The following is a 12,574-nucleotide window of genomic DNA, read 5'->3' as shown; positions in this document are numbered from 1 at the left end:
CACTTTAAGGTTTTAACTCCTAAGATGTAGCAAATCCTTTGGGGTTTTGAGTCCTAGCACACTAGACTAGGAGGATGCCATTTTGGAATGCGCATGTGTGTTGCCATTTTCTTGGTGTGTAAAAAGGCCGAAAGGAACTCAGATGCTGCCATCTTTGTACTGGTTGCCACATGGTTTTGTACGCAGGTCTCTCGTGTATATTTTTGTGTGCATTATCCAGTTATAACACGATGTTCGAAGTAATATATTGATGAAGCATTATGTACAATGTACATTGTTATCAAGTAGAGAAATCTCAAAATGGTTTGGGGTGGTAGAAGCACATTTCCAAACAGGTCTGTTCCGTGCTTTTATTTTTCCTTAAAAATGCCATAGTTTTGTGTGTGTGTGTGTTGAATTTCAAAGTACTTTTGTGAATTAATGTGAGGCGATGGACACAAGTGAGACTAACAAGCCTGTCTTTGTTGCTCACTGGGAAAAACTGAAATGCAAGCAGGGAACCTGCAGATTATAGGCCAACTCCCTCTTTTGTGTTTGGTTCCGAACGTTCCTTAGGACATGGCTTTTCCAAACGGAGTATATTTGTTTTTTGTACGCCAGCAGCAGGAACCAAGGCAGTGTCACGGGGCCTCCCTGTCTTTACAGCTTCTGGCACCCTCTTGTAGCACAATGTCACCACCTGCCTCTCACTTGCCTGCACAGCCGCAGTGTGCCGGAGTAATTAGTATGGCCACAACCCCACACAGGGCTGGAAAAATATTTCAGATGCATTTGAATGTATTAATGCTTCTTGCAAGAGCGTAAAGACTTTCTCCAGATCTAATCAGCTTAAGTTGCAGGGGAATCGTTTTTGACAAGCAGGAGACCAACAAGGACTTCTGAGAGGGGGGGCAGTGCATAGTCCCCTTTTTGCTGGTGGATAGAGGTCCAAGAACAACACTAGTGGTTGCTAAGTATCTCTCCACCATATTTTCTTTAAAGAAATAAAGGCTTCCCATTTACTGCTCAAGACCTTTGGGTCATGGAAGCTTGAAAAGGAAAAGGGGGGCAGTGCATTTTCCCCTCCCCCAATATTTCTTCTTTCCCTTCCCCTGGCTATCCTCATATTTTCACGTTTCCCTGCTTCCAATCTTGCCTTCTCACCTACCAGCCAACCTACCCTTTATCGGCTACCCATCTTCAGTTATGTTTATTGTTTGTTTATTTATTTGTACCCCACCTTTCTCCACCTTGGGGGCCCAAGGCGGCTTACATCATTCTCCGCGTCTCCATTTTATCCTCACGGCAACCCTGTGAGGTGAGTTAGTCTGAGAACGTGTAACTGGGCCAAGGTCGCCCTGCCAGCTTCCATGGCAGAGTGGCGATTTGAACCTGGGTCTCCCAAGCTCCTTGTCTGAAACCACAACACCACAGTGGCTCTTGTGGGGTGGCTGCTGTTGAACAGTAGCATGCTGCCAGTCCTAGGTAAGTCGTGCAAGATATGTGGTAGCAAGTCATCCAATGGTTGCTGCTGGTCTTCCCTTAAAGGCGAAATAGCCCTGGAAAGGGCCCTGCTTCCGCCCTTACCTTTTAGTGACAGGAAGCAAGGCTTGAAGGCTGCCAGTGCTATTGTGGTTGTCTAGCAATGGCCACTGAGGGTATTTGTTTCTTTAAAGCTACAGGAGCTCTTTCTTTTGTTGGGGGGCTAGCTCCTCAATGTATTTTTTAAAATTTCAGATTGTTCTGCAAACCGGGGTGTCTTCCAAGTTTGTAAAAAAGTCTGACTCATCTGGAGATTGGAGCCATGAGCAGATTTAGGTATCCACAGATTTGGCCACGTTGAGAATTAGATATATTGATGATGATGATGGAATATTAGGCCGAACTTCCTACCAGTAAGAGCAGTTCAAGAAGGGAAGTAGATGAGCTCTCCCTCTTTGGAGGCTGGCCAAAGCCATGTGTCAAAAAGGTTTTTGCTTTCTGCTTTCAGCGCGGAGTTGGGCTAGATGGCCTGTAAGAGCCCTTCCAGCTCTTGGACAGTACCCCTCTGTGTCCTGTTGGTGTTCTGATTTGCTAAGCTATTGCAGGGGGCCTCCTTCCTCACTCCTCCTTGCGACAACTGGACCATCTTGGAATTCTCAGTTTGCTCCTGCTTGCCTTGCAGTAAGCTCTGGCCAGCAGCAATCTCAAACGTGCCTCTGCTCAGCTTGCCACCTTGTTGCTTGGTCCATTCTTTCCAGCCCATGTCCTCTGTACCTCTTCCTTCCAGAGAGAAAGCGTTTGTCCCAAGGCAGTTTTTTCTATTGCTAGTACAAGAAAGTGTCGACGCCCCAGCTGCCTAGATTTTATACGAGCTAAAGCCAGTAGACTCTGAACAAAGCCTTTCCTTTCCAACCTCGTTCAACAAAATAGCACCTTAAGATTCCAGTTTATGACATTTTTGTAATGCATCCATTCCAACAGCTATTATTTTGCTGTTACAGGATTGGGGGGGCAACATCAGTTGAAGTGCTGGAATATTTTCACAGGTTATTCACAATAACTTTTCACTGTCCCCTGAAGAGAACTATACCATGGGAGAAAGAGATGCCCCCTTCTGACATCTTTCCTCCTTGGCATGTTCTTTGGCCTATGAAGAGAATTCAGCAGAGGCGGGAAATCCTCTCCCCACCCCCCACCGCCACCTCTGCATTTTGCAGACACTTAGCAGCAAGAAATTCTTTGCTTCCAAGGGGCTTCAAAAGCCAACACAACGTGAAATGCTGACCCCTTCCTCTTTGAGGGGGCCATGGCTCAGTGATAGAGCCTCTGCTTTGCATGCAGAAGGTCCCAGGTTCAATCCCCGGCATCTCCAGTTAAAGGGACTAAGCAAGTAGGTGATGTGAAAGACCTCTGCCTGAGACCCTGGAGAGCCGCTGCCGGTCTGAGTAGACAATACTGACTTTGATGGACCAAGGGTCTGATTCAGTGTAGGGCAGCTTCATGTGTTCATGTGTATCTTGTACATCTGGCAAAGAATAGTGTGTTAACCCACAGATAAGGGGCTACTGAGGACAGCCAGACATGTGTTTGTATACAAACTTCAAGCTTTTCTTCTTTGCTTGAAACCAGGATTTAAGAGTGCACCCATTTGTCAGAATACAGTTATTTGAGTGTTGGATCTAGACCAAGTCAATGTTTCAAATCCCCATAAGGCAGAGAATCTGACTGGGTGGCCCTGGGCCAGTTACACTCTTTTTGGCTAACCTGGCTTGTTATGTGGACGAAATGTAATAATACCCTTGTGTGTGGTGTCTTTGAGCTTCTTGGATCCAAATGTAATACATTTATAATGGGAGGGACTAAACACAATTTATTCTAGCAAAGCAACAATCTTCCTCCTGTTGGTTCTTTACAACAGTTAGTATTATAATAAAAAGCTTTTTGGGAGGGATGGAAATGTTTCTCGGAAATGTGACGAAGTTGTATCTTGTACTCTGTTGATATGTTAACAGAAATCCTACAGTTCCACCCTAAATGCTTTTTTCTGTTTTTTTTTTAATTGGAGGACAGTAGAAGTATTCTAAATAAAAACTTAGAGCCCCTACCCCCATTTTATAGCAGAGCATAATCAGACTATTGAATCCATAGCTACCTTTTTCCCCTCTTGATAAAGTAAGTGGGGAGAAGCCATCAAGAAAGGAATTCCTGAATATGAATCATGACCAAAGCCTCAAAATGAGACTTAAATATGCCCCCCCCCCAATATCTCAACTAGGTAGCTAACATTCTCTATAGGTGTCCCAGTGGTCACCTGCCTTGTGATATCTGATCAGGATTGCAGGCAGTGGAGAGACCATCTTATTAATGTCAAAAATTAATTTCTGAAGTACTTGCCAAACTTCTGGGCCACCTGTCTCCCCCTATAGCAATAGAAAAAGCATCCCTCGTGCCAAATCTGTTTGCGTGAAAGGTGCTGCCTCAGTTTCCGGTGGTGGAGAGAGGAAGGAGGGAATAGCAGCTGTGCCAAAGGGGTTGGCCATCACTATTCTTTATAGAACAGGGTCTGGGTTACTGGATTTCCCCCCCCCCCAAAAAAAAGTACTGTCTAAGAGTGGCCCTTCGAGACTAGGTGACCCTCACGAGGACAGAAAGAGAGCTTTATCAATGTTGTAAATAAATCGAATAAACAATGTATGGCCGGGTCAGAACCATAGAGCTTTGAGAGTATTGTGGCATTAGAATGAAACTAGTCAAGGCACAACGATGCATGTAATGGATTGGTTTTACAACTGACAGTCGACATTGTTTTTAAAGAGGACTAATAAAAAAAGCTTTCCCATTTCTGTGCCTTGTTTTCTTTCTCTGAAATAGTAGTGAAGGCAGCTCTATGTGACACGGTTTCAGAATTGCAAGAGAACTCCGTGGTGGGTTGTGCTCAGCAGGAATTAGCTTGTGAGAAGGTGCCATTTAGATTTTTTTTTGTCTCCAGAGTGGGCCTGCTGACCTGTGGGATGTAGCAGGAATGGGCTGGGTTTTGGTTGGGATGAATGCAGGAGCGCTCCTGGCTTCAAAAGATTCTTCCATTCCTATCACCTATAAGGGAGGGAGCAAACCTTATACACACTGAGTTTTTTGGGGAGTGGGGGTGGGTGGGAGGGAAGAATTGCACTGGTCTGCAGGCAATTCACGTTCAAACTTTATACTTCTGTTATAAAGTTGGCTGTATAAACCTGTTTCTAGATTCTCAATAATAATACTATTAATAATAAAAACTGTATTAGCAATGTAAAATTCCCAGGATCCTTGTGGTGTGTGTTTCTCCCTATGAATGCCAATTGCTATCATACAAGGCTTTCTGACCTCCTCCACTTCCATGGAGCTTGTTCTCATTCTTCTTCCTCTTACTTTTTCAAAGCTGTCTCCGTAGAAAAGCCCTGAAGTGTTATATGGGCACTGCTTAATTCCTCCTCACCCCACCTCCCCACCCCACCCCGCCAGCAAGCAGGCGACACGACCTATATATCTTTCGAGCACTGAGGTAAATTTTCCCTCTTGGCACAGATTGGAAAATGACTTTATCTAGTGACACTGGGGTGGGGGTGGGGTTGTATTTACTTGGACAATTAAACGCTTGGAAAGGAGGGGAGGGCGGGAGAATCCAGTGTCCAAAAGCTTTTCAACGTGAACAATCGACGTAGCAAAAAACAAACAAACCCACCTCCGTTAGGAAATAGGAGATCCCCCCTGGATATCTACAGGCTGTAAACTACTCCATCTGTGGACTTTTATTGCCGTTCCAGTGTTCTTGGTTTGTATGTCGAACGGCACTATCTGTCTCCTGTTTATGGAGCAAAGCCGGTTTTCTGGCTTGCGGTTTATATAGCTTGGGACTTCTGGTTCTTGCGGAGTAAAGGAAAAGGAGGCGGCGGGGAAGGAGAGAGCAAAGAAACAGCCCAAAAGCATTGTGGCCAAGGGAATGCCCTAAAGTGGAAATGTACTGTAGCCATCTTCACCAATTTTCTTTATTTGAACAGGAACCTGGAGAAGCAGCGGAGCGGTCAAATTCTCCTTGCCACTTTGCAGATAAAGCCAGCTTACCCAGTGGTTTAGGAGCCCCGTGGCGCAGAGTGTTAAGCTGCAGTACTGCAGTCCAAGCTTTGCTCACGACCTGAGTTCGATCCCGATGGGAGTCAGTTTCAGGTAGCCGGCTCCAGGTTGACTCAGCCTTCCATCCTTCCAAGGTTGGTAAAATGAGTACCCAGCTTGCTGGGGGTAAAGGGAAGACGACTGGGGAAGGCACTGGCAAACCACCCCGTAAACAAAGTCTGCCTAGGAAACGTTGGGATGTGACATCACCCCATGGGTCAGGAATGACCTGGTGCTTGCACAGGGGACCTTTACCTTTTTACCCAGTGGTTACATGCCAACTGTGGTACATTACCGCTTGATAAATGGCAACCTGTATACACTCTTCATACTATCTTTTGGGCTCTTTCTTTGCTCCTTGCAACAAATCTCTTGAGAAAGGGACATGAGGACAGAGCGCTGGATTTGGATAATTCAAGAAGGGGGGGGGCTTTCAGCCTGGGGAGAAATGTATGCAGAATGCATCTGCACATGTGTTTCCTCTTGTTGAATAGGGACATTTTTACTGGTTTTTTCTGTTAACTGCTGTGCCGTTTGGGTTGAGAATTCATGGGCTGGGTCATCATATAAAATAAATTTTTAAAATTGCTTATGCAAATTAAATGGAAAGGTATGCTACATCATTTTCCTGTGTGTCTTTTTTAAAACCAACATTAAGGCAGATAGAAGATTACTTATTACCACTGCATTAAATTCCATTATGCGAAACATACTGTGTGACATTTTTGTTAAAAGTGAAACGCAGCAATAATTTTTCACAAGACAGATGCACTGCTTCTTATTCCCTCCCCCCCTCAAAAAAAACCCCTCATGATTCTTTCTACTTTTCAGCTCTATTTGCCTTGTAAAATAAAGTCAGAGGCATGGGAAGAAGAAGAGTTGGTTTTTATATGCCGACTTTCTCTACCACTTAAGGAAGAATCAAACCAGCTTCCAATCACCTTTCCCTTCCCCTCCCCATAAGAGACACCCTGTGAGGTAGATGGGGCTGAGAGAGCTGTGACTAGCCCAAGGTCACCCAGCTGGTTTCATGTGTAGGAGTGGGGAAACAAATCCAGTTCCCCAGATTAGCCTCCGCCACTCATGTGGAGGAGTGGTGAATCAAACCCAGTTCTCAAGATCAGAGTCCACCACTCCAAACCACTACACCACGCTGGTGTGCTTTAGGCCCAGAGTGGATGTGATTTTGTGGCAGGCAGGTTGTTGTGAATCCGCTCAAAATTCATTAGGGCAAGGTGCTGCACACACACCCCATCCCAAAACTGCCTATTCTGAGCTGTTTTCTATGTTAACTTCCTATAGGGAAGAAAAATCAGCAGTCAGATGTGGGTGGAGGGGAGAGAACAACAACCCCTTGGCATTCTGCCCTAGTGTGCACTAACTCACCACTCCTACTTTGTTGCTAGTTTGCCACTGGACGCAGAAGTATTTTGCTGTTTTTAAGTACCCAGTATCTGAAAGGAAGGCTAGGGTTCCCCCCACCCACCCACCCATATGTGCTGTCAAGAACAAAAGGGAGCTGTCTCATTCGGCGTACAAATTAACAGCTACATACTGTAATTACAACCCCCTCCTCCCCAACCCCCCCCCCCCCACTTCTTTATATATCCTTTTTTAGGGGGGTTGACTTGCCTTCAGAGTCAACCTCCTTCTGCTTCAGTCAATTCCATCCATAGATGAGCGTGATGACAAATGTTCTTGTGCGTCTCCCTGCCACAGCTAAGTGTGTGGTTTGCTTTTGCAAACATTTGTGTTTCATACTGCGGTGTTGTCCTTGCAGGATGCAAATATTAAACCACAGCGCATATATTCTGTTTGAGGTATAATCCCCCAGGCACACCGCCTCTCAAAATCCTTTGGTTAATGATTCTTCTCTAATCCTGTTCTTAGTTTAATGGGCTGGTCTGGCTTCCCACTTCTACAAGCGACTGCATGTTCTATAGTGTTGTTTTTCTTATTACAAAATAAATGACGGGCAGAGAGGATGCTTCAACAGTCACTGTTCAATGATACTGCTAGCTGCTTTGAGCAGATTTCTGGAGAAGCAACTGCGAAACATAAATGAAAAATTCAGTACTTTTCTATAGAATTGTTATTTCATTTACTGCCCAGTTCTAAACAGTTACACCCTTCTATGGCCACTGAACTGAATCGGTTCAGAAGGGTATTAACTCTGCTTAGGATGACACTGTGACCTTTCTCTGACTTAAGCAGACAGCCCATTCCTGAGAGCTGCTGCAGCCGGGGATGGCGTGGCACCGCTACAGCACCTCCAAGGAGGTTTCATGGCCCCCGTGAAGTAAAAATGGGGGGGGGGTATTTCTAAAAACCCAGAAATGGGGGGGGGGAAGTCCCACAGAAAACAGCGATGCTTTAGGGGGCGTTCCCAGGCTAAAAGTGGTTAGGAAGCAGCCTAATGGCAGCTCTGTCCCCCGGAACACCAACATGAGGACTTGCGCTGGGAGGCCACCGCTGGGAGGCCATGCCATTGTCCAAGGGCTGTGCTGCCGCTGCCCCTACACTGGTGTCCGTGCCAGTTTGCATGGCGCAAGTGACACAGACGCCGGCACGGGAGAAACCTCAGGAATGGGCTGTTGGTCTATCAAGGTCAGTGTTGTCTACTCTGACTGGCAGCAGCTCTTCAGGTTCCCCAGCAGAGAGATCTTTGCCATCACTTTCTATCTGATCTTCTGAAGTAGAGATGCTGGGAGTTGAACCTGGGACCTTCTGTGTGCACAACAGGTGTTCTACCACTTAGCCACCGTCCCTCCCCTAATTAGAGACCTACTTTCCAATACAGATGCAGATTCTTGGGCTGAACCGAAACTCTGGTTCCAGATACTTCACCGCTCTGTTTTTAGCACATGGGTGACAGCAGAGGTGGCAAGAAGACACACCCATTTCATTGCGCAACAGTGAAGTACGAGCATTTGCCTTAGCAACCCTATGGCTCCAAAGACATAGCTAGAAATGAGGAAGTGAATTTTATATCTTGCAGAAGGTCTGATTTATGTGCCTTGCATTATCCACAAAGAAAGGTTCTAATTGGACAAAATATAGCCGATGCCATGTAGCTGTGAACTGTGCCCTCAGTCAAACCCCACCCTTTGCCTGTTCAGACCCTGCCTCTACTATTGTGCTTAATTGGGGAGGGTTGCTGGGGTTTTCATCTATGGAAACAGCACCTGCTGATTCATTTATTGGAAATTGTTTATTGAAAACTCATATTCCTATTCCTACTAGTGCTTTAAAGGTAAAGGTCCCCTGTGCAAGCACCGGGTCATTCCTGACCCATGGGGTGACATCACATCCCGACATTTACTAAGCAGACTTTGTTTACGGGGTGGTTTCCCATTGCCTTCCCCAGTCGTCCACACTTTACCCCCAGCAAGCTGGGTACTCATTTTACCGACCTCAGAAGGATGGAAGGCTGAGTCAACCTTGAGCCAGCTATCTGAAACGGACTCCTGTTGGGATCGAACTCAGGTTGTGAGCAGAGCTTTTGACTACAGTACTGCATGGCAAAAGACCCAAAGCATTTCCAAACCCAAAGTGTACCAACCACAGGGGTAGGGGGGTGGCATGAACAGTTATCCCAGTCTAAAGCCCCTGATTTCAACGAGCTTAGACTGGGACAACTCTGTTTAGGATTGGCACCGTCAGATGTACCAGAGTCTACCTGTTGTTTTGGGTTATCCTGCAGGTGCAAGAGGGCCTGCCTTTCCTCAGCATGTTTTGCTAGGGCGAGGTAGTCTCTGCTGATGCAACTGTTCTTCCCACAGGTTGAAAACATCTTACCCACCCCCCACTTGAATATTCTGTTGTTGGTGGTGATGATGATAGGGTTCCATCCCTCGTCAGTTCCAATGACCCCTGAGAACCATCGCTGTACGGCAAAGGGAGGACAGAAGGCCTCCATCACATCATCATCATCATCATCATAGACCTTTAATGGCATAACAGCCTCCATCACATGCTAGTTTGGGTGGGAAAATGATGGCTTGCATTGGAGGGGAGGGGAGCACTCTGAACTTTCTAGAGAGAACTAGAAAGCTTTGGAATCAGTCCCCACAGCAGGGGAATCAATCCCCACACCTGGAGAAAAATGGCCGCTTTGGCAATTGGACTCTATGGCATCAAAGACCCTCCCCTCCCTAAACCCCACCCTCATCAGGCTCCGCCCCGAAAATCTCCCGCCGTTGGTGAAGAGGGACCTGGCAACCCTGGTTGTAATAGCAGATCTCCAGCTATTACCTGGAGATTATACTATAAACAAGAGGTGTACTGAAATAAGGTAATGGAAATCCCTATACAGGAAAATTATTTTTCAGTACACAACCACTAATCACTCTAAATATTCTTTTTCAAACTTCATACATTACACTTCATAGATATCAACGTATGATGAATTATTACAGTAAGACATACCATACTGAATGCATCCATCAGTTCTATGAACTTTGGTTTATGGACACTAACATGTCATGGTCCATCTTATGATTTCAGTATGGTCTGTCTTATTGTAATAATTCATCCTACGTTGATATGTATGAAGTGTCATACAGTTTGGAAAAGAATATGTAGAGTGATTAGTGGTCGTGTACTGAAAAATACTCAATAATAAAAATAAAAAAGTATTACACTTCATACATATCAATGTTGGATGAATTATCACAGTAAGACAGACCATACTGAATGCATCCATCAGTTCTATGAACTTTGGTTTATGGACACTAACATGTTATGGTCCATCTTGTGCATTCAGTATGGTCTGTCTTACTGTAATAATTCATCCTACATCGATATGTATGAAGTGTCATACAGTTTGAAAAAGAATATGTAGAGTGATTAGTGGTTGTGTACTGAAAAATACTCAATAATAAAAATAAATAAAAAAATATTACACTTCATACATATTAATGTAGAATGAATTATTACAGTAAGACAGACCATACTGATTGCATAAGATGGACCATAACATGTTAGTGTCCATAAACCAAAGTTCATATAACTGATGGATGCATTCAGTATGGTCTGTCTTACTGTAATAATTTATCCTACGTTGGTATGTATGAAGGGTCATACAGTTTGAAAAAGAATATGTAGAGTGATTAGTGGTTGTGTACTGAAAAATATTCAATAATAAAAATAAATAAAAAAGTATTACACTTCATACATATCAACGTATGATGAATTATTACAGTAAGACAGACTATACTGAATGCATAAGATGGACCATAACATGTTAGTGTCCATAAACCAAAGTTCATAGAACTGATGGATGCATTCAGTATGGTCTGTCTTCATGTAATAATTCATCCTACATTAATATGTATGAAGTGTAATACTTTTTTATTTATTTTATTATTGAGTATTTTTCAGTACACAACCACTAATCACTCTACATATTCTTTTTCAAACTGTATGACACTTCATACATATCGACGTAGGATGAATTATTACAGTAAGACATACCATACTGAAAGCATAAGATGGACCATGACATGTTAGTGTCCATAAACCAAAGTTCATAGAACTGATGGATGCATTCAGTATGGTCTGTCTTACTGTAATAATTCATCCTACGTTGATATGTATGAAGTGTCATACAGTTTGAAAAAGAATATGTAGAGTGATTAGTGGTTGTGTACTGAAAAATATTCAATAATAAAAATAAATAAAAAAGTATTACACTTCATACATATCGACGTAGGATGAATTATTACAGTAAGACAGACCATACTGAATGCATAAGATGGACCATAACATGTTAGTGTCCATAAACCAAAGTTCATAGAACTGATGGATGCATTCAGTATGGTCTGTCTTCATGTAATAATTCATCCTACATTAATATGTATGAAGTGTAATACTTTTTTATTTATTTTTATTATTGAGTATTTTTCAGTACACAACCACTAATCACTCTACATATTCTTTTTCAAACTGTATGACACTTCATACATATCGACGTAGGATGAATTATTACAGTAAGACAGACCATACTGAATGCATAAGATGGACCATAACATGTTAGTGTCCATAAACCAAAGTTCATAGAACTGATGGATGCATTCAGTATGGTCTGTCTTACTGTAATAATTCATCCTACGTTGATATGTATGAAGTGTCATACAGTTTGAAAAAGAATATTTAGAGTGATTAGTGGTTGTGTACTGGAAAATATTCAATAAAAATAAATAAAAAAGTATTACACTTCATACATATCAACGTAGGACGAATTATTACAGTAAGACAGACCATACTGAATGCATAAGATGGACCATAACATGTTAGTGTCCATAAACCAAAGTTCATAGAACTGATGGATGCATTCAGTATGGTCTGTCTTACTGCGATAATTCATCCGACATTGATATGTATGAAGTGTAATACTTTTTTATTTATTTTTATTATTGAGTATTTTTCAGTACACGACCACTAATCACTCTACATATTCTTTTTCAAACTGTATGACACTTCATACATATCGACGTAGGATGAATTATTACAGTAAGACGTACCATACTGAATGCATAAGATGGACCATAACATGTTAGTGTCCATAAACCAAAGTTCATAGAACTGATGGATGCATTCAGTATGGTCTGTCTTACTGCGATAATTCATCCGACATTGATATGTATGAAGTGTAATACTTTTTTATTTATTTTTATTATTGAGTATTTTTCAGTACACGACCACTAATCACTCTACATATTCTTTTCCAAACTGTATGACATTTCATACATATCAACGTAGGATGAATTATTACAGTAAGACAGACCATACTGAAAGCATAAGATGGACCATGACATGTTAGTGTCCATAAACCAAAGTTCATAGAACTGATGGATGCATTCAGTATGGTCTGTCTTACTGCGATAATTCATCCAACATTGATATGTATGAAGTGTAATACTTATTTATTTATTTTTATTATTGAGTATTTTTCAGTACACGACCA

Source organism: Euleptes europaea, chromosome 3 (genome assembly GCF_029931775.1).
Source record: "Euleptes europaea isolate rEulEur1 chromosome 3, rEulEur1.hap1, whole genome shotgun sequence".
NCBI classification, from domain to species: domain Eukaryota; kingdom Metazoa; phylum Chordata; class Lepidosauria; order Squamata; family Sphaerodactylidae; genus Euleptes; species Euleptes europaea.
This window is presented reverse-complemented; position numbering follows the sequence as displayed.